The following is a 24110-nucleotide window of genomic DNA, read 5'->3' on the forward strand; positions in this document are numbered from 1 at the left end:
GTTTGGGCTGACATTTGGTTTTGGCTACAAATTTTACGAGTGGATGCCCTTCCCCCTCAACCTTGGCTATTTCTTTAGCTTGTACCTATGTACCTATACCTATACCTATATCTTAATGAAATGAAGTGAAACTAAATTTCTATTCCAATCCAACCTTACTTTTATAAGGAGTCAAAATACCAAATAAGCCCTTACCCTTAGTACCATTATGAAAGGAAGAGAAGAGGAACAGATAGGACAAATGTTGTGATCTCATTTCATTCATAAATAATCTCTCGTCTCCGCCATGATTGTTAAGTCATGTTATAGATATAGTTCATATAGTATGTCTCCTCGTCAATATCATCATACAACACTATCGTCATTAAGTGGACGCTGATAATTGCTGGATGATATTAATAGGTTGGGATGTACTGATGCACGCAGTTTCATTTGTTTTTAATGTTCCGAGTGTTCTGTCCAAGTCTCTTTCCTTTAGCTCTGTTATTTCCGAGTGAAGAGAAACTCCTAGGTTTAAAGCGGGGATCCATTTTCGAATTTATTTCTACTTTGAATTTAGATTTTCGTCAATACCTTATCAGCTTATCACTCTTATCAGGAATTTTGCAGAGAGGTTACTCTTAGGTTGTAGATCAAAAGTGTCCGATTGGCCAAAGGCTGAAAAATGTACAGCTTTTGCTCGAAACAGGTGTAAAATTTCGCGAAAGTGGGCCATTCATGCTAGCGGAATAAAGGCACTGTTCGAGAATTTTTCTCCGGTCTAATTCGCTTGAAATTTTCGAGGGAGGTTCCTTTTAAAAGACGTTGAGGTTGTTAATTGGTCCAATTTGCCGAATGTCAACTGAAGCAACCCATTTATTCCTAGTTAACAACGTTCCACGAGAAACAGTTCAACGGGGACTTGGGTCTTCCTTCAGAACCACGCGTCTAGTATGGAGATAATTAAACATTCAAAGCACGGTGTCAACACATTCCAGCAGGGAGCTGCAGTAGATAATGGTAGGATATAGGAGAACCCATCACCATAAGCTACTGAACACTCTATAGGATTCAACATTGAAGGTTTTAATTTTAATTAACAACAGGAAAACATTTTTTCAGGGAACAGGTTAGGTAGGAGCTAGGGAGTGGGAAGTAGAAAAAATATTTACATTTTCCTTTGGAGTATTTACCTACCTTGAGATCAAGCTGGTTTATTTTCACAATTCATTTTCATCGTCAGTATTTGTCAGCGATTTGATAGGGACCTTTGGGAGTAGTGAGGGATGGACGACAAAAAAAGTCATCAAAAGTTTTTAAAAGAGAACAGGAATCATACAGAAAATTAAAATGGTATTATACGTACTTGGTACCAATAAGTAAGAAATATTAAAACAGAATTTATTTATTGCCTGCAACTCCAATAAACAACGGTTCGAACCTAGCAGGAAAGTTGGAAAGAAGCTGCATGAAAGTAATTGAATTACAATAGCCCCAAGCTCAATTCAAGTTTTCGACTCTGCTCAGCAACCTGAATTACAACTGATTCCTGTTATACGCCACTCACAAAACCTGTCACGGGCCTAATTGAATTACAATAGCGCCAAGCTCAATTCAAGTTTTCGACTCTGCTCAGCAACCTGAATTACAACTGATTCCTGTTATACGCCACTCACAAAACCTGTCACGGGAAACATCAAGAGTAAATCTGCTGATTTCAGTCAACACTCAACACAGAACGATGCTAGAGAGCAAAAGGAAGCAAAAAAAGCAGAGGGCGAAACAAGTCAGAAAAGAAAAACAAAAGGTGAGGAGGTGAGGACAAGTTATGTTCATTATTGTTGAAATAATGAAAATGAGCGAGAAAGAGAAGAAAATAGAAGAGAAGGGAAGGGAGGGAGAGAGATGAAGAGGGAGAAACAGAAGAGAAAATAACGAGAAAGTCAGGTTACAAACGGGGAGATGAAGATAAATCGATTAAAAAAATGCCGGTAAATCGTGAACTTTGACGTCACGGCTTACGCTCCCGTAGGCGATGACGTCACATCAAATGTCCTGAGCAAAGCTCCCTCGCAGGCAACGCATTAATGTGCTTGTGCGCATTAGACTGGCCCTTATTTTCGAAGTATTAAAAAGTAATGATTATCACTCGATTTATGGTTCCTTTTGGTCTAAAAAAAATTGCTAACGCATACGTTTCTGCGTAGTTCTTTCTGCTCCTCCGCTAGCGCGCTTGCATAGTGGCGCTACCTAACGGACGAAAAAAACAACTGCGTAAAGTCTGATGTCACACATATTTAAACTCTCTCATTAGAACGGAAAATAAAAATTGAATTTTCGACCTTTTACAGTTATTTTTTCGGAGTTTTAACCTCAGATTTAGATTTTTCCCAACTAAAAATAGGAATCGACCATTTATTTATAATTTTTACCCATTTACAACTACTCCATTCAGTTTCAACCAAACTTCGCAAGTATACAGTGAAGAGGAAAGGATTAGAGATGACGTAAATGACGTCAGTGGTAGGTAGATAATACTAGGTACCAATACCAATTCATGTATGTACCTACCTAGGCCGGATGTACCTCCAAGTAGGTACTTCATTTCTCTATTGATTCTATAGTTTGTGTTTGACAAAATATTACTACCATCGGAAATCTTGCAAATGTAGGTATTACGAAGGTATATTACCTACCACGGAATAGAGATTGAGCTCTAGAGTACCATCATAACTACATACATGCATACCTATACGAGTTCTCCAAATCCAAATCAGTAATAAACTGCCACTGGTAGTAGCTGTTCATTTTATGAATGAATATGATACGTGAGTACATATGTATATGTAATTATGTACGTATGCATCAACATTGTTTATGTTTAACAGAGAAATATTGGCAGATTCCGTATATTACCTACCACGGAATAGAGATTGAGCTCTAGAGTACCATCATAACTACATACATGCATACCTATATACGAGTTCTCCAAATCCAAATCAGTAATAAACTGCCACTGGTAGTAGCTGTTCATTTTATGAATGGATATGATACGTGAGTACATATGTATATGTAATTATGTACGTATGCATCAACATTGTTTATGTTTAACAGAGAAATATTGGCAGATTCCTATTCTTATCATAACAAAATGTCAGAAGTAAAAACAGACATAATGCGAGTATCTGGCCAGTGTTTGACTCATCCTTAGAGATTGAGCTCTAGACTAGAGTACCATCATAACTACATACATGCATACCTATACGCTATACGAGTTCTCCAAATCCAAATCAGTAAGAAACTGCCACTGGTAGTAGCTGTTCATTTTGTGAATGAATATGATACGTGAGTACATATATGTATATGTAATTCTGTACGTATGCATCAACATTGTTTATGTTTAACAGAGATATATTGGCAGATTCCTATTCTTATCATAACAAAATGTCAGAAGTAAAAACAGACATAATGCGAGTATCTGGCCAGTGTTTGAATCATCTAATGCAAACATAACTTCCTGTGCTGGGGCTTGGGCTGCACAAATCTAAACATATCATGTCTTTATTCATTCCCTGCCTATTATGTACGAGTTCCAAATATGAACGTGTTGTATCTACGAGTGAGCCCTCTTGTACGGTACGAGGGAGCCCTAGTATCTTGAAATTTTGTTTTTCAGTTACCTACTTAGGCCAGCCACTCACTATCAGGTAGACCTGACGACAGGTATAACCGATCAGGTCTACGTGATAGTGAGTGGCTGGCCTTATATTTTCAATGAATTTAAAAGAATAGATCTACAGAGGAGATTTGGAACATAATGATTATTCCAAATGTCCAATAGGTTCAATGTCAAAGTTCGACATACATTCATCATAATTTACTTTTTCATTAAGCCTGGGAATAATCCTCACACAACAACCCTAAAGTACCACCAATTTCTAGCTGTCAAATTGACCTGACAATTGCAGAAGTCCCGAATCACAGCAAGAATCGCGAGATGTCAAATCCGAACACAATACCGACAAACAGGTATTTAAAACATCCCCCCCCCCCCCCCCACCACCCCTCCCAGTGTTTGACTCATCTAATGCAAACATAACTTCCTGTGCTGGGGCTTGGGCTGCACAAATCTAAACATACCATGTCTTTATTCATTCCCTGCCTAATATGTACGAGTTGTACGAGTGAGCCCTCTTGTACGAGGGAGCCCTAGTATCTTGAAATTTTGTTTTCAGTTACCTACTTAGGCCAGCCACTCACTATCAGGTAGACCTGACGACAGGTATATCAGGTCTACGTGATAGTGAGTGGCTGGCCTTATATTTTCAATGAATTTAAAAGAATAGATACAGAGGAGATTTGGAACATAATGATTATTCCAAATGTCCAATAGGTTCAATGTCAAAGTTCGACATACATTCATCATAATTTACTTTTTCATTAAGCCTGGGAATAATCCTCACACAACAACCCTAAAGTACCACCAATTTCTAGCTGTCAAATTGACCTGACAATTGCAGAAGTCCCGAATCACAGCAAGAATCGCGAGATGTCAAATCCGAACACAATACCGACAAACAGGTATTTAAAACATCCCCCCCACCAATAACTAAGAAATATTAAAACAGAATTTATTTATTGCCTGCAACTCCAATAAACAACGGTTCGAACCTAGCAGGAAAGTTGGAAAGAAGCTGCATGAAAGTAATTGAATTACAATAGCCCCAAGCTCAATTCAAGTTTTCGACTCTGCTCAGCAACCTGAATTACAACTGATTCCTGTTATACGCCACTCACAAAACCTGTCACGGGAAACATCAAGAGTAAATCTGCTGATTTCAGTCAACACTCAACACAGAACGATGCTAGAGAGCAAAAGGAAGCAAAAAAAGCAGAGGGCGAAACAAGTCAGAAAAGAAAAACAAAAGGTGAGGAGGTGAGGACAAGTTATGTTCATTATTGTTGAAATAATGAAAATGAGCGAGAAAGAGAAGAAAATAGAAGAGAAGGGAAGGGAGGGAGAGAGATGAAGAGGGAGAAACAGAAGAGAAAATAACGAGAAAGTCAGGTTACAAACGGGGAGATGAAAAGACAAGGAAAAACAGATTAAAATTGAAGGAAAAAGTAAAAGTATTTCATGACCTTTAGACCCGGCCCTTCTCCCAAAATCGTCCCTTGATCTCAAACTTCACTTTCAAATTAGTCAGACGAGTCAGACCCCATAACTGTACAGCCAGTCCAATGGGGAGATGAAAAGACAAGGAAAAACAGATTAAAATTGAAGGAAAAAGTAAAAGTATTTCATGACCTTTAGACCCTTCTCCCAAAATCGTCCCTTGATCTCAAACTTCACTTTCAAATTAGTCAGACGAGTCAGACCCCATAACTGTACAGCCAGTCCAAGACAAATATTGTATAACTGTACAAAAAGTATTTCAACGCAAACGTCAAAGTATTCCAACACAAACGAGTAGCTCAGATGTGTCAAAACTGTTAATATTCCTATTGTGAAACCCTACCACTTCCTTTTCATTTAAAGTTAGCTAGGCTAAGGCGCACATAAGTCACATAGGAGATTGATAGAGGATAGGACCATTCAATCTTAACCATTGAGTAGAGTTAAACAAATGAAACTCGTACCTATCTTCTTCTATGGTAGGGTTTCTCAACTTTTTCTGACGGCGCGGAGCCCCCAGGCGCACATAAGAGATTGATAGAGGATAGGACCATTCAATCTTAACCAGTGAGTAAGTAGAGTTAAACAAATGAAACTCGTACCTATCTTCTTCTATGGTAGGGTTTCTCAACTTTTTCTGACGGCGCGGAGCCCCCTTACACAAGATGAAAAATTTTAGGCCCCCTTCAAATAAAATAGAAACAGAGGCACATACATATTAATGTTATGTAGTTGAAAATAAATTGCCAATCAAAAGATGAAAAATTTTAGGCCCCCTTCAAATAAAATAGAAACAGAGGCACATACATACATATTAATGTTATGTAGTTGAAAATTGCCAAATACTCGTATAATGAAGGGAAAGGGGAACCTTTTCAATGAGACTTTAATGACACATTGTTGTGCCCTACCTGAAATGGCTTCATGCCCCCCTGGGAGAAGGCGCGACCCTCAGGTTTGAGAGCCCCTGACCTATAGAGTGTTCAGTAGCTTATGGACATGACTTAACAATCATGGCGGAGACGAGAGATTATTTATGAATGAAATGAGATCACAACATTTGTCCTATCTGTTCCTCTTCAATACCTAGGGAAATTGGAAGATAATGGGAGATTGCCTTTGGATAAAGTAAGTACTGCAATAAAAGATCTATACCTCACTAATCCTAAATCCAAATGTGGGCATACCTACATCAATTTAATTTCATCTAGGGTTCATTAATAGATCAGTTGCCCTTACTTGGGTGATGTTTCAAAGTCATAGAGCAGGAAAAATGACATCAAAAGAACACAATAAACGCTAATTTAGATTAATTTTTCGTACTATGATATAGAAAACTTTTGGAAAAACTAAGAACAAACACGTTTGGTTGTGAAAATTAAGAGAAAAATATTTATTTTGCCTGTTTATAGCCAGGAAGCAATCAGTAACAAACAAGCACAACATAATTTATAGTTCTTCTTCTTCTTCTTCTTCTTCTTCTTCTTCTTCTTCTTCTTCTTCTTCTTCTTCTTCTTCTTCTTCTTCTTCCTCTTCTTTTTCTTCACCTATTCCCAATGTACAGACGGGGTCGGCGTTTTTCGTCAGCCTCTCAATCAGCCCTAAGTAGGGTGATCGCTTAGCTTATGGTGATGGGTTCTCCTATATCCTACCATTATCTACTGCAGCTCCCTGCTGGAATGTGTTGACACCGTGCTTTGAATGTTTAATTATCTCCAAACTAGACGCGTGGTTCCGAAGACCCAAGTCCCCGTTGAACTGTTTCTCGTGGAACGTTGTTAACCAGGAATAAATGGGTTGCTTCAGTTGACATTCGGCAAATTGGACCAATTAACAACCTCAACGTCTTTTAAAAGGAACCTCCCTCGAAAATTTCAAGCGAATTAGACCGGAGAAAAATTCTCGAACAGTGCCTTTATTCCGCTAGCATGAATGGCCCACTTTCGCGAAATTTTACACCTGTTTTCAGCCTTTGGCCAATCGGACACTTTTGATCTACAACCTAAGAGTAACCTCTCTGCAAAATTCCTGATAAGAGTGATAAGCTGATAAGGTATTGACGAAAATCTAAATTCAAAGTAGAAATAAATTCGAAAATGGATCCCCGCTTTAAACCTAGGAGTTTCTCTTCACTCGGAAATAACAGAGCTATACTAGACGCGTGGTTCTGAAGGAAGACCCAAGTCCCCGTTGAACTGTTTCTCGTGGAACGTTGTTAACTAGGAATAAATGGGTTGCTTCAGTTGACATTCGGCAAATTGGACCAATTAACAACCTCAACGTCTTTTAAAAGAAACCTCCCTCGAAAATTTCAAGCGAATTAGACCGGAGAAAAATTTCCGAACAGTGCCTTTATTCTGCTAGCATGAATGGCCCACTTTCGCGAAATTTTACACCTGTTTCGAGCAAAAGCTGTACATTTTTCAGCCTTTGGCCAATCGGACACTTTTGATCTACAACCTAAGAGTAACCTCTCTGCAAAATTTCAGCGAATTTCGGGCTGAAGAAGAATTCCTGATTAGAGTGATAAGCTGATAAGTAATGACGGAAATCTAAATTCAAAGTAGAAATAAATTCGAAAATGGATCCCCGCTTTAAACCTAGGAGTTTCTCTTCACTCGGAAATAACAGAGCTAAAGGAAAGAGACTTGGACAGAACACTCGTTGGAACATTAAAAACAAATGAAACTGCGTGCATCAGTACATCCCAACCTATTAATATCATCCAGCAATTATCAGCGTCCACTTAATGACGATAGTGTTGTATGATGATATTGACGAGGAGACATACTATAAACTATATAGCATGACTTAACAATCATGGCGGAGACGAGAGATTATTTATGAATGAAATGAGATCACAACATTTGTCCTATCTGTTCCTCTTCTCTTCCTTTCATAATGGTACTAAGGGTAAGGGCTTATTTGGTATTTTGACTCCTTATAAAAGTAAGGTTGGATTGGAATAGAAATTTAGTTTCACTTCATTTCATTAAGATATAGGTATAGGTATAGGTACATAGGTACAATGTATTTTAGCATTAGCATATGATCCAGGATGGAAAATCAATAAAAAATTTAAACATTCGGGGATCAAAGATTCAGAATGCAATTTTATTTCAATCACTGACATCTTTGGAGACATCAAACATTAGATCAACTAGTAACGTAACGGTTTGCAAATGAATAAGTAATAAAGTAAAGTTTTTGGAGTCGAAAATATGTCTGTTCATACTGCTAGAATGGTTACTAAAAAAATCTGGTGTGAACATCACACGACTTTCTATTACATTAAGTCGGACAGTTCTAAAAGTTTCACCATTCGATTCCGCGTGAAAAATCACATTGGATCAACTATTCACTTGCTTATTTGGTAACGGTTCACAAATAAAAGGGAAATTTGTCGACACAGGGGAGTATCGAACCCGCAACTTCTCAAATGTAAGTCAGAGAGTGCTAAAAGTAGCACCATTCGATTCCGCGTAAAAAATCACATGGGATTGACTATTCACTTGCTTATTTGTAACGGTTCACGAATAAAAGGGAAATTTGTCGACACAGGGAAGTATCGAACCCGCAACTTCTCAACCGTAAAGTCAAGACAGTACTAACAAGTAAGGCACCATTCGGAATTCGGCGTGAAAAATCACATTGATTAGAATAATTCACATACATCCGGAATGACAAATGTTTCTCGATGTCTCTTACCGTTTATACGGAAATAAGGGTTAAGCAACCAATGACTTGTGGTTAATATCAGGCATGGGTGACTATTCGATTTTTTTACCAAAATTGTTACAGTCGCGTTCCTTGGACAATACCGGATAGCATATACCAAATTTCATCGCTTTACGACAAACCGTTCTTGGGATATTTTGTTCACAACCTTTTCAACATTTTTCACGAAATGAGGGTTAAGCAACAATTACTTTTGTTAATATCTGGATGGGTGATTATCCGATTTTTGCCAAATTGTTACAGTCGCGTCCTTGGACCATACCGGGATAGCATACCAAATTTCATTTCTCTACGACAAACCGTTCTTGGGATATTTTGTTCACAACTTTCTATTTTTTCCCATTTAAACCTGTAGTACGTACGTACGTACGTTCGTACGTACGTACGTTACGTACGTACGTACGTTACGTACAGACCATGGGCTAAAAATCACTTTTTTGACATCAGGGGATCCCAAAACGGATATTTCCAACCATTTCCCGATTTTGAAAATTTGGACCGATTGCAATACTTTCATTACTAGTATAGCTCCGCTATACTGTAGTAATAGAAAGTAAAAACCCTATTGCCAGAAAGAAAATGTCATGCATCCGTAAACCATTAGAGGGGAGATAAACACAAATGCTGGGCATGAAGAGGCCAAACAGATAATGGCCTGATGAACTTTTAACTCAACACACTGGAGTCTCCTAATGTGTATGTAGATGAAGATAGTCTTATTGTTTACATCCCAATATTGCCAGAAAGAAAATGTCATGCAACCGTAAACCATTAGAGGGGAGATAAACACAAATGCTGGGCATGAAGAGGCCAAACACATAATGGCCTGATGAACTTTTAACTCAACACACTGGAGTCTCCTAATGTGTATGTAGATGAAGATAGTCTTATTGTTTACATCCCAATGATGTAATATCCATACTTACACATAAACTTACAATAACACATTCAGTGATAATCATATCGTAGCATAATGGATGGGGTGATGAAAGCCAAGTGAAGGGGGTTTGGACGAAAGTGATATTTATGAGGCAGATGAGGCTAGACGTGGTTCTGACGAGATCTTCAAATCAAGATCCAAGGCAAAATTCGAGTTCAGTCTCCTTTATGTAGCTCAATGAACTTGTGGCTATTGGGTAGGGGATTTTAGGACATACAATAATTCTAACCCTTGCAAACCTGAAGGATTTAAACATCAAGGCCAAGGCGTCTATGGACTCCTAGAAGATGTCAAGAGTCCTCAACTTCTTCAGATAAGACTATTAAGTATGTAAGCCATTAGGTCCCAGAAGCATAAATATCTGTAGATCAGTTGCCTTTGAAATGGAGAGAAATTGGGCCCACTCTTCGAAAAAGACGAGATCGCAACGGATAAGACAAACGCCTTGTGTGAATGAGATTAACCTGGGAGATACAAATTTTGAGAAAATCACGAAAGGAAAACGAAACAAATCCATTCTATCAAAACAACATCACATGACGGAATGGAAATCCCTTTTTTAAAAAAAAGGTAACAAGTGCAATGTTTCAGAAAAGAAAAAAACCCCGAGGGAAAATTTCAATCGCGTACTTAGAAAAGTGGGGGAAAGAGGGCAAAACCTCAGTGAAAAGGTGGGAGAGGATAATGAAAAGGTTACAAGTTACAACTAAGTCGAGGGAAAAGGAGGGTGAAGAAGGTAAGCGATTTTTTTTTTTTTTTTTTTTTTTTTTTTTTTTTTTTTTTTTTTTTTTTTTTTTTACAAAAATAAATTACCAGAGCCGAAATAATACTCAGTGTAGTACAGATCGTGCCCTTTTCCGAAAAAAAATAACAAATGAAGATCCGGCAAGGTAAGAGGAGGAGAGGGGAATGGGAAGGTAAAAATCCCTGAAGACACACACAAATATAAAATTACATTTTATCACGAGAAGGAGCATGCAGGAGAGAATGGAAGGAAATGAAATAAAGATTCCGAGAGAGGATGAAGAAAATCTACCGCCCCTTCCCTCCGTTCCGTTTTCGGGAGCAATTGTTAAGATTGCAATTACAGCAACAGCGGTAGAAGAAAGGTAACGGAGGGGGTGTTCCCTTGGTCCCTCGGAGGATATATTACCGAGAAATGAGCTTGAACAATGAGCATGTTGGAAGACACATCACGAAATGATGAAACACACGCAATGGACCCCTTCCCTCCGTTCCGTTTTTGGGAGCAATTGTTAAGATTGCAATTACAGCAACAGCGGTAGAAGAAAGGTAACGGAGGGGGTGTTCCCTTGGCTCCCTCGGAGGATATATTACCGAGAAATGAGCTTGAACAATGAGCATGTTGGAAGACACATCACGAAATGATGAAACACACGCAATGGCAGATGACAAAGTGGCGAAGAAAAGCAAAAAGCTCTGTATTATGGGGGTTGAAAGTATGAAATGCAAAAAAGGATAATTTTGCAAATACCATGGTAAAATGACAAGCTATGGTTGTAACTTTACCTTGAGTTATTTGAAGAAATAGAACCATTGGATTTCACAAGGAGGGAAGTTTAGCAGTCTCGACTCTCGACTATCGAGTGTTGGTTTGATGACACTGATGCTACAAACGGAAGTTCAGTTCTGTTAGTTATAAAACAGGACTTCCTAAGTTCACTAGCACTACGTATGTCTTCAGGACAATAGCAATGCGCTATTCTCTAGACATCTTATGGCTATAGGCTATATAATAGTCCTATAGATATCTATTGTGCACAATGCACATACTATAAAACAAATATTAAATGGAGTATTGGAGGATAAGCATCCCTCCCCCAGCTCCCAACATCATCTAATTTCCCCTCTTTCTCTTTTCATTATCATATTTTCTCAATCTCTCCCTATCTCCTCGTCTCTAATATACACATACCCTCATACCACTACCGAAAAAAGGTTTTTAGCTGAAGGCGAGAGAGAAATTGCTGCGTACCATATTAATATTATCACGACTATCGACTATCCTGCTGTATTCAATCCTGAATGATGATCCTTTCCCCTTCCATCATTCGATTGGAAGAGAATGAGAAGGGAAGAAGGAGAAAGAAATGGGAGAGGAGAGCGAAAAGTAGGGATAGAGATATAACGAGGTAGGAGGGAAAAAGAAAGAGAGGCGTAATCAGAGAACTGATAGAAGGCATCACAGAATATGGAAAAAAAAAGTGAGGAGGAAAAAAAGGTTATAAAAAGATGAAGGAAAAGGGGGAATAGATCAGTTGCGCTTACTTGGGTGATGTTTCAAAGTCATAGAGCAGGAAAAATGAGGACCTACGGAATTTTTCTTTTTCTTCTACGACTTCTAGATCCCGAGATAATTCGATTTAAAAAATGCCGGTAAATCGTGAACTTTGACGTCACGGCATACGCTCCCGTAGGCGATGACGTCACATCAAATATCCCTCGCAAAGCTCCCTCGCAGGCAACGCATTAATGTGTTTGTGCGCATACGTTTCTGCGCAGTTCTTTCTGCTCCCCCGCTAGCGCGCTTGCATTATGGCGCTACCTAACGGACGAAAAAAACAACTGCGTAAAGTCTGACGTCACACATATTTGAACTCTTTCATTAGAACGGAAAATAAAAATTGAATTTTCGACCTTTTACAGTTATTTTTTCGGAGTTTTGACCTCGGATTTGGATTTTTCCCAACTTTTTACATAAGAATTGACCATTTATTTATAATTTTTGGAGTTTTGACCTCAGATTTGGATTTTTCCCAAATTTTTACATAGGAATCGACCATTTATTTATAATTTTTACCCATTTGACCTCAGATTTGGATTTTTCACTACTTTTTACGTAGGAATCGACCATTTATTAATAAATTTTACCCAATTGCAACTGCTCCATTGGGCAAGGTAAACCTGGTAACTTTTTACATAGGAATCGACCATTTATTTATAATTTTTACCCATTTGCAACTGCCCCATTAGGAAGATCCATCAGAGGAAAGAAACGGAGGTAGGGAGAGAGAAAAAGGGAGGGACAAAAAAGAAGGAAGTTATTGAGCAAAAAAAAAAGAAGTCAACTAATTATCCCTCTTATGAACCGTACGGTAACGGGAAAATTTGTATTTTTCCAGAAGAAGGACTTAATAACAACCCATACTGAATTAGGATACCTACTCCAAGGAACCGTGATTTGGAAAATAGGCAGAGGTACTCATCACACCTGGGATGAAGATTAGTACATAGATATAAAGTATTAAGTACCTAAGCAAGGGAAACATATTTCGCCCGTAAGTTGATAATAAGGCTAAAGAAAATGAAAGTATGAAAATTTCCAAGGATTTTTTTTTCCACGGGTGGGAGGGGATGATACGAGCATAGCGCAAAAATTTTGCAAATACCATGGTAAAATGACAAGCTATGGTTGTAACTTTACCTTGAGGTATTTGAAGAAATAGAACCATTGGATTTCACAAGGAAGGAAGTTTAGCAGTCTCGACTCTCGACTATCGAGTGTTGGTTTGATGACACTGATGCTACAAACGGAAGTTCAGTTCTGTTAGTCATCAAACAGGACTTCCTAAGTTCACTAGCACTACGTATGTCTTCAGGACAATAGCAATGCGCTATTCTCTAGACATCTTATGGCTATAGGCTATATAATAGTCCTATAGATATCTATTGTGCACAATGCACATACTATAAAACAAATATTAAATGGAGTATTGGAGGATAAGCATCCCTCCCCCAGCTCCCAACATCATCTAATTTCCCCTCTTTCTCCTTAGACATCTTATGGCTATAGGCTATATAATAGTCCTATAGATAAATATTGTGCACATAAGTACTATAAAACAAATATTAAATGGAGTATTGGAGGATAAGCATCCCTCCCCCAGCTCCCAACATCATCTAATTTCCCCTCTTTCTCCTTTCATTATCATATTTTCTCAGTCTCCCCCTTTTTCCTCGTCTCTAATATACAGATACCCTCATACCACTACCGAAAAAAGGTTTTTAGCTGAAGGCGAGAGAGAAATTGCTGCGTACCATATTAATATTATCACGACTATCCTGCTGTATTCAATCCTGAATGATGATCCTTTCCCCTTCCATCATTCGATTGGAAGAGAATGAGAAAGGAAGGAGGAGAAAGAAACGGGAGAGGAGAGCGAAAAGTAGGGATAGAGAGAGAACGAGGTAGGAGGGAAAAAGAAAGAGAGGCGTAATCAGAGAACTGATAGAAGGCATCACAGAATATAGGAAAAAAAGTGAGGAGGAAAAAAAGGTTATAAATATATATGAAGGAAAAGGGGGAATAGATCAGTTGCGCTTACTTGGGTGATGTTTCAAAGTCATAGAGCAGGAAAAATGAGGACCAACGGAATTTTTCTTTTTCTTCTACGACTTCTAGATCCCGAGATAAATCGATTAAAAAAATGCCGGTAAATCGTGAACTTTGACGTCACGGCATACGCTCCCGTAGGCGATGACGTCACATCAAATGTCCCGAGCAAATCTCCCTCGTAGGCAACGCATTAATGTGTTTGTGCGCATACGTTTCTGCGCAGTTCTTTCTGCTCCTCCGTTACCACTAGCGCGCTTGCGTAGTGGCGCTACCTAACGAACGAAAAAAACAACTGCGTTAAGTCTGACGTCACACATATTTGAACTCTTTTATTACAACGGAAAATAAAAATTGAATTTTCGACCTTTTACAGTTATTTTTTCGGAGTTTTGACCTCAGATTTGGATTTTTCCCAACTTTTTACATAGGAATCGACCATTTATTTATAATTTTTACCCATTTGCAACTGCTCCATTAGGAAGATCCAACAGAGGAAAGAAACGGAGGTAGGGAGAGAGAAAAAGGGAGGGACAAAAAAGAAGGAAGTTATTGAGCAGAAAAAAAAAAAATAAGTCAACTAATTATCCCTCTTATGAACCGTACGGTAACGGGAAAATTTGTATTTTTCCAGAAGAAGGACTTAATAACAACCCATACTTATACATATAGTCATCAAACAGGACTTCCTAAGTTCACTAGCACTACGTATGTCTTCAGGACAATAGCATAGCGCTATTCTCAAGACATCTTATGGCTATAGGCTATATAATAGTCCTATAGATACCTACCTATTGTGCACATAAGTACTATAAAACAAATATTAAATGGAGTATTGGAGGATAAGCATCCCTCCCCCAGCTCCCAACATCATCTAATTTCCCCTCTTTCTCCTTTCATTATCATATTTTCTCAGTCTCCCCCTTTTTCCTCGTCTCTAATATACAGATACCCTCATACCACTACCGAAAAAAGGTTTTTAGCTGAAGGCGAGAGAGAAATTGCTGCGTACCATATTAATATTATCACGACTATCCTGCTGTATTCAATCCTGAATGATGATCCTTTCCCCTTCCATCATTCGATTGGAAGAGAATGAGAAAGGAAGGAGGAGAAAGAAACGGGAGAGGAGAGCGAAAAGTAGGGATAGAGAGAGAACGAGGTAGGAGGGAAAAAGAAAGAGAGGCGTAATCAGAGAACTGATAGAAGGCATCACAGAATATAGGAAAAAAAGTGAGGAGGAAAAAAAGGTTATAAATATATATGAAGGAAAAGGGGGAATAGATCAGTTGCGCTTACTTGGGTGATGTTTCAAAGTCATAGAGCAGGAAAAATGAGGACCAACGGAATTCGGGAGAGGAGAGCGAAAAGTAGGGATAGAGAGAGAACGAGGGAGGAGGGAAAAAGAAAGAGAGGCGTAATCAGAGAACTGATAGAAGGCATCACAGAATATAGGAAAAAAAGTGAGGAGGAAAAAAAGGTTATAAATATATATGAAGGAAAAGGGGGAATAGATCAGTTGCGCTTACTTGGGTGATGTTTCAAAGTCATAGAGCAGGAAAAATGAGGACCAACGGAATTTTTCTTTTTCTTCTACGACTTCTAGATCCCGAGATAAATCGATTAAAAAAATGCCGGTAAATCGTGAACTTTGACGTCACGGCTTAATAACAACCCATACTGAATTAGGATACCTACTCCAAGGAACCGTGATTTGGAAAATAGGCAGAGGTACTCATCACACCTGGGATGAAGATTAGTACATAGATATAAAGTATTAAGTACCTAAGCAAGGGAAACATATTTCGCCCGTAAGTTGATAATAAGGCTAAAGAAAATGAAAGTATGAAAATTTCCAAGGATTTTTTTTTCCACGGGTGGGAGGGGATGATACGAGCATAGAAATGCCTGAGGCAATCATTTTATTTAATGAAACACGCTGGAAATAAAGGTGTGTAGAGAGAGACGATGGGAAAATAAAATGGGGAAGGGAGTCTATTTATCTACAGCTGACTTCTTTAATGGACAGGATAAGAATCCCTTGCCAAGTCCATGACTTCATGTAAGTTAAGTAGGTAAATTTAAGTATAGGTACAATCTGTTGATCACACCTAGCATCGGCTTGCAATCCAGATCATCATTTTTCCTCCCACATATATTATGGTAATAGCATCCTGCTGGCATTACCAACGAGAAGTGATCAATGGCAATATTTTTTTTATTTTATTTATATTTATTAAAGTGTGCCAACATACAATAACATGTTATATACACTTAAAGTAAAAATAAGACTATCTTGTATCTTCACTTCAGCCGACTTCTGTTTATATTTTTCAAAGGAGTCTCTCCATGTAGGAGTAGATTACGGATCTACTTAGTGTATATTACGAACTACCCAGGCACTTGAGGTACGTAAATTTCGTAGGAGTACCTACGCGAGCAGAAAAATGCCTGAGGCAATCATTTTATTTAATGAAATACGCTTGAAATAAAGGTATGTATTAGTCAGAGACGATGGTAAAATAGAATGGGAACGGGAAACTTATTACTTACAGCTGACTTCTTTAATGGACAGGACAAGAATCCCTTGCCAAGTTAATGTACCTGCATGGGTAATGGATACATTTAGATGTGTATGTGATGGAAGTAAGTAGGTACTATCTGCTGATCACACCTAGCATTGGATTGCAATCCCGATGATCATTTTTCCTCCCACATATATTATGGTAATAGCATCCTGGCATTACTGGCAACGCATTGAACAATTTGTCTACAATTCTATGTGATAAGTCCACTAAGTAAGTAGTAGTAAAGTTCTTGCAGTCTCATATATCTTAAAGTTGAAATAAGACTATCTTGTATCTTCACTTCAGCCGACTTCTGTTTATTTTTCAAAGGAGTCTCCCCATGTAGGAGTAGATTACGGATCTACTTAGTGTATATTACGAACTACCCAGGCACTTGAGGTACGTAAATTTCGTAGGAGTACCTACATAAACTTCGACACACGAATTCCGTTCCCGTAATCATATGTACATTAGGGAAATTCTATTTATGACTTCCCCTTTTCTACCTCCCTCCCCTCCATTTCTATCTCTTGACGACAAACACACATAATAAATTCTCTTGAACTTGGTTAAGGAGTATAGGTTGCTTAAAAAAGTTTGATGCTCCTTGCTCCTCCTGAAATTGAAGTGGCAGTGATTATTAACTCAGGGTTACATCTAATGACTCTAATGAGGGTTATCAAATTCGAAATGGTTTCTCCAGAGTCCAGAGTTCCAGACTGACTCTAAAACGTCTTCTGACTTCTCTTAGGTATAAATTACAAGCTAGGTAAATATAGGTATCTCCTCTTGTTGTCTTAGCTTTCAAAATGAGGCCTCGGCCTCGGGTGTTTGAATCAGTTAATCGACGTGGTCAACTATGTTTGGAGACACCTTTAGATAATTTTACTAGCTCCTTTTTACACTCCTTTGAGGAAGGAAATTCGTTACATTTTTGTGATTTACATACTTATGTACCTACTGTTGTAAGTTCATTGTACTTCTTCTTCTAAGTTTATTCCTGGTAACTGTAACTCAATTCCTCGTTTACCTCCCTCCTGTAGGGTATCCTAAGCAATGTTCCTGACATTTTGTATTGTTTACATTAATGTTCTGTAGCTCCTCTTACACTCCAATCTCAATTACTTCGTTCAAGATTTCTCGCCACAAGCTGTGTCCACACATAGTCAATCGACGACGAGGTGAATCTATGTTGTCGAGGCAGTGTGTGGTTTCAATTCGACAGTTGAATCAGTTAATCGACGTGGTCAACTATGTTTGGAGACACCTTTAGATAATTTTACTAGCTCCTTTTTACACTCCTTTGAGGAAGGAAATTCGTTACATTTTTGTGATTTACATACTTATGTACCTACTGTTGTAAGTTCATTGTACTTCTTCTTCTTCTAAGTTTATTCCTGGTAACTGTAACTCAATTCCTGGTTTACCTCCCTCCTGTAGGGTATCCTAAGCAACGTTCCTGACATTTTGTATTGTTTACATTAATGTTCTGTAGCTCCTCTTACACTCCAATCTCAATTACTTCGTTCAAGATTTCTCGCCAGTGTGTTTAGTGAAAATTTCACTCATATTCATACCTACTTCCATTGTTTACAATACACTAAGTACCTACTTAAACGTCCTAAACAGTATCTATGTTGGTTAAATTTATGAGCATCCTGAAATTTCGCCTTACCCAGAGTCCCAGACATCCTGTAGGATTTGCTTCAAGTGTAGTTGTAACATTACTTAGAAAAGAATGCGAGGAAGAGAGGAAAAAAGCAAACTTTTCCGTCGAACTTTTTAAAGTTATGTTTGTAAAGAGCTCAAGACTTTGTGAGAACGTAAATTTGGAAAATTAGATTCGCATTTCTTTTCAGAGTTCTCGCGTAATCTTCTGCTACACCGGTTACATTTACATGACTCACCCGCTCAATACATACTCTTATTATGAGCTTTAGGAGATTAGTGGTAAACTTTTTCTTAGGAACATGTCTTCTTTTAGCAGGGAAGTTCAAAAGCAGGCTTTTAAACGAAGCACGGTGAATAGGACCGGTCTAGCAGGGGTCACCCTCTATAAAATCAGGTACCTAAGTACTTGGATCCACGTGGTTTTCATTGTACTAACATAGTTATGATACCTACCAACATATTTACAAATACCATGGCCATCCATGTTCTTCTTTCCACTACACCACCGCCTCGGTGGTGTAGTGGTTAAGGCGCTCGCCTGGTAAACAGGAGGGCGTGGGTTCAATCCCAGCCGAGGTATGGAATTTTATCCTCAGTAACACTTGCAAAAATTCATCAGTTATGTACCTAAGTAAGTATGTACAGCCAACAGGGGGGAGCAAACTAGGCACTGAAGTTCAAGTATGAGGGGACTAAAGACGCTCCATTTTGTGACAATATGCCACCTACCATCCGACCAATATGAATGTATTCTTGTAACACTTGCAAAAATTCATCAGTTATGTACCTAAGTAAGTATGTACAGCCAACAGGGGGGAGAAACTAGGCACTGAAGTTCAAGTATGAGGGGACTAAAGACGCTCCATTTTGTGACAATATGCCACCTACCATCCGACCAATATGAATGAATGACGAAACTCTTGGGCACAACATGGGTAATGGGCCTCGTAAAAAAAAACAGTGGATAAATTTTGGCATGTGAAACACCTTGCCACGACGTTACTCTGTTGTGGTATGCCAGGCAAGTAGTTTGTGTTAAGCAACATTTATCATGTCACACTTTGGTCGGCTTGGTGAAATGGAAAACTAATCTTCATCCAGTAGAGTGATATATCTTTGATGTAGGTACCTAAACAAAATAAATAAAGTAAAACGGAAGGGGAGGAGAAGAAGTTGAAAGCAACCTTTAAATATCTTTAAAATGACTATGGAGAAGTTCACAAAATAAATAAAGTAAAACGGAAGGGGAGGAGAAGAAGTTGAAAGCAACCTTTAAATATCTTTAAAATGACTATGGAGAAGTTCGGCCTAGTATCCCAATATTTAAGTAGGTACTCTAACCACCATCTCAATCTAGCTACTTACATACCACGAAGACGTTTCTTGGCTTCTAACACACAAACACAGGTCTTGCTACTCCGAAATCACAGCCACTGGTGTAATCCAAACCATTGTAAATACACAAATTCAGAAGAATCCACAATATCCACAGAAAGAACGGCCGAAGTAATTCAAGGTAGTGAACGTAAAATACACTCACATAACGGAGTCATAATGTAAACCTCAACCTTCCTGTGAGAACCCTTTGCCACATTTTCCAATGAATTTCCCAAATGAAAATTTAAGTTTTCATCTGTGGAAAATTTCAAATTCATAAGGTACACAATACTCGGAGTGTGGAAATGGGGGAAGGGGAACATCAGTGGCGCCTGGAAAACGAAAGAGCTCAGGTGGATTTCAAGAGGAAGAATAGGTAACACTCGAAAAAATCCATGACAAACTGATAAAATACTTAGAGCAGCCACTCACTATCAGGTAGACCTTACAGGCGGACCAGGTCCACCTGATAGTGAGTGGCTGGCCTTATAACTAGCAGGTTGCCCACTCTTCACCAAGGAAAAATGATAACTCGAGATCAGTTTAGATTTCGGCAAAATCCTCTAGGTATGATTTCACATCTAGATTCTAGAACATAAATATGAGGAGTATTCCTACCAAATTTCAGCTTTCCTAGGTGTTCGAATTCTGGAGTAAGTAACGTAGAGATAGCGCTGCCAAACTTTCTTGATTTGCCGGGGCGGAGCGCTACCAGCTCCTTCAGTAGTGAGTGAATCAGTGAATGGATCTCGCCCCTTTTACAATGATAATCGTAGAGATAGCGCTGCCAAAATTTCTTGATTTGCCGGGGCGGAGCGCTACCAGCTCCTTCAGTAGTGAGTGAATCAGTGAATGGATCTCGCCCCTTTTACAATGATAATATTATATCATCATCACCATCCGCCACGGGTGAACCTCGGTTTAGGTACCTGCTGAAAAAACAAACAGGATCCTCGTACAAGCATTATAATATTCAACACTTTAAACAAAAGTTCCCTCTTTCCTTCCTCCTCCCTCCCCCTTACACCTGATCTTCCCACTCTGGATTTTACTTCCTTTCTTTTGCAAAACAAATAGGTACATAGTTTATGTATGTACCTATGTATGTGCTTCTGACAAAGTACAATATTAAGTTTATGGATAGGTGGGTAGTTTGTGAAACAGCAAAGTTGCTTTACTTAATTTAACTTTTGGAAAATCTCTCATTTTTTACAGGTAGGAAATTCAATGATTAATAATTATCTACTTGATACATGAACATTGAACAAAGTAGGGTAAGTAGGTACCTAACTAACTGTATGTGTACAATAAATTCTTCACTTGGCGGGGCGGAGCGCTACCGCGCTCCTAAGTAGGGTAAGTAGGTACCTAACTAACTGTATGTGTACAATAAATTCTTCACTTGGCGGGGCGGAGCGCTACCGCGCTCCTTAATATTATTACTTAATCGCAAGTAAGTATAGGTACTGGTACTTACAGCTCCCAGGGAGGTAAGTGAAATGCGAGTTTCTTAACAACAGCTTCCACTTTAGAACTGAATAAGTTGGTACCTAAGTAAATACCTAGACAACAAACTTTTCGTGAATTTAGGGACTTTTCCCTTCCTTTAATGTGCTAGTATGTATAGTCCACACGCACTTATTCAAAGCTTTTATATTTCCACGATGACACAAGATAGGAAGTAGGAAGACAATACACGAGAGAAAAAATAAACTTGCTCCCTTTGTTCCGCTTGAAACTTGGATTAAGCAAGCCTTTTTCGTTCTAAAGTCGAGCAAATTATATATTACTTATTATGTTTGTATTTCTCACAAAGTTTTACACCTCCGCACAGCCATAAGCAGTGTAATTAACTCCTTGTTTTTTAAAAAGGATTAACTTATTTAGAAAAGTTCTGTTTTCATAATACGTTTGACTTACATACATCCAGAACTTATTGTGTTAACAAAAAAACAGAGGAAAACATACTTACTGCCTATGTGTACATAAATTCCTCCACTTTCTCTTCCTTTACAAATTCCTCTGGAGGTGGAAATGGTGGAGGTGTTTATGAACGAGGTAGGTACTTGAGAGATGAGTTGGGTATTTTCTCACTCATCCTCCCCTTTGCCAGCAAAACTCTCGAGCTATTCAAGAGCAATTAGGTGTTAAATTCTCCCTCAAAATAGAAATTAGAATATAGTACTTACTATTATACCCAGTAGCTAACAAAATGTAGAGCGTGAATTTGATAGATAGGGTATAAGTACTTGCGTTTCAGAATGATACCCGTTTCATTGAAGTTGAAGGCCATCGACCTTTGAATCAAGGTCTCGAGAACTCGAGATTTGTGTAGGTATGCTCTATGAAAATTTTTTAAGAGATGCAGCTATCCGAAGATTTCAAATAAGAAAGTACTTAGTAGTAGTAGTATCCGGGAGCTGATCTATCACCACAAAGGAGTTCTATATACCTATCTACTTAAATGTAGGTAAAAATGAGTTACCTTACCTACTTACCTAAGTGTAGGTAGCTAACTGATACTGATAGGTCAAACTGTGACGCAGTTAAGTACTCCGGCATTCCAGAACAGATATCTATGCAAATGTTCACTACTTACAAGGCCTACGCTAATGTTCAATATACTGAAAGGAACATTTCCAATAATGTTCATAGAGAAAACAGATCAATATCTAGACTCACATACAGAACACAGAGAACGCAGATGTTAAAGGTTCCACCGTTCGGAGAATTTCTCAACAAATAAACAAAAGTTATTTGAGTTCTTTTTATTGTTGTTAAATAAGCAAGTTTCTAGTTCTTGTATTGAGTTCTGCTTACATTAATAAGTTTATCAGGGACTTCATTCAAGGAAAAGGGGTTAAAAAAACATTATTGTTATTATTATTATTTTATTTAGTCTCATAATGTGGTTCCTTAATTTCCTTAAATAAAGGTAGAAGAAAACCCTAACCTGGGGGATCAAAACATTTCTTGCGTTTCAGAATGATACCCGTTTCATTGAAGTTGAAGGCCATCGACCTTTGAATCAAGGTCTCGAGAACTCGAGATTTGTGTATGCTCTATGAAATTTTTTTAAGAGATGCAGCTATCCGAAGATTTCAAATAAGAAAGTACTTAGTAGTATCCGGGAGCTGATCTATCACCACAAAGGAGTTCTATATACCTATCTACTTAAATGTAGGTAAAAATTAGTTACCTTACCTACTTAGTACTTAAGTACCTAAGTGTAGGTACTAGGTAGCTAACTGATACTGATAGGTCAAACTGTGACGCAGTTAAGTACTCCGGCATTCCAGAACAGATATCTATGCAAATGTTCACTGCAAGGCCTACTACTGTTCAATATACTGAAAGGAACATTTCCAATAATGTTCATAGAGAAAACAGATCAATATCTAGACTCACATACAGAACACAGAGAACGCATAGCTATACTACGCATAAGAGTATAATATATTTAGGGGGAAGAGGGAGGGAGGGCATAGGGTTGGAGAATCGGGGAAAAAGAGGAAAAACCTATACCTCCCACTCTAAAGTCGATCCTAAATGTGAGGGGAATGAGAGCAGAGGAGAAGGGGAGAGAGGGGGGGGGAGAAATTAACAAAGCATTGAAAAACGGTAATAGTAATATGCAACGCAATGTTGTGACGTGTAGCGCGGAAAAGTGCGGGCATCAGGGACTTCATTCAAGGAAAAGGGGTTAAAAAAACATTATTGTTATTATTACCTATTATTTTATTTAGTCTCATAATGTGGTTCCTTAATTTCCTTAAATAAAGGTAGAAGAAAACCCTAACCTGGGGGATCAAAACATTTAAGTAGGTTGTAGTTACATACCTAGGTCAGGGGTTCTCAACCTTTTAGTAAACACGTACCACTTGAAATTTTCAAAGATTTTGACGTACCACCTTATATTTATATATGGCTAGCAAGGTGGAGGTTGCAAGATCGAGACCCACTTATGAGATTTTTTTAATGATCAAAACTGGGAGTGACAAGCTGAAAACTTGACGTGCTCAAACTACAACGGTGAAACTTTACGCCTGACAATGGCATTATAAAGTGCGGGGGTGATTTATTACATGAAAACGTCAGCTGTCACCGAAATTTGCAGCAATGTCGCAAATGATTGATTCGCCAGAAGTCACATACAGAATCAACACACGAGTCTAGACTAGCAAAGAGAAGGGTATAATGCTTAAAGGGGTTTCCCCCTTACCCCTTTTTTGGGGGTAGATATGATTAGGGAGGGGAAATCATCAAGTTTGGATGTTCTGATTCATGTCAAACATAGTATGGTGCTAT

General features: G+C 38.4%; 1 protein-coding gene across 1 annotated transcript in view; it reads right to left on the bottom strand.

Moving 5' to 3' along the window:
• LOC103511375 (CUGBP Elav-like family member 2) overlaps nt 1–24110 on the bottom strand; it is an 81820-nt gene that overhangs the window by 41150 nt on the left and 16560 nt on the right. The gene's annotated exons all lie outside the window — the stretch shown is intronic.

This window comes from Diaphorina citri, unplaced genomic scaffold (assembly GCF_000475195.1).
Source record: "Diaphorina citri unplaced genomic scaffold, Diaci psyllid genome assembly version 1.1 scaffold708, whole genome shotgun sequence".
Taxonomy (NCBI): domain Eukaryota; kingdom Metazoa; phylum Arthropoda; class Insecta; order Hemiptera; family Psyllidae; genus Diaphorina; species Diaphorina citri.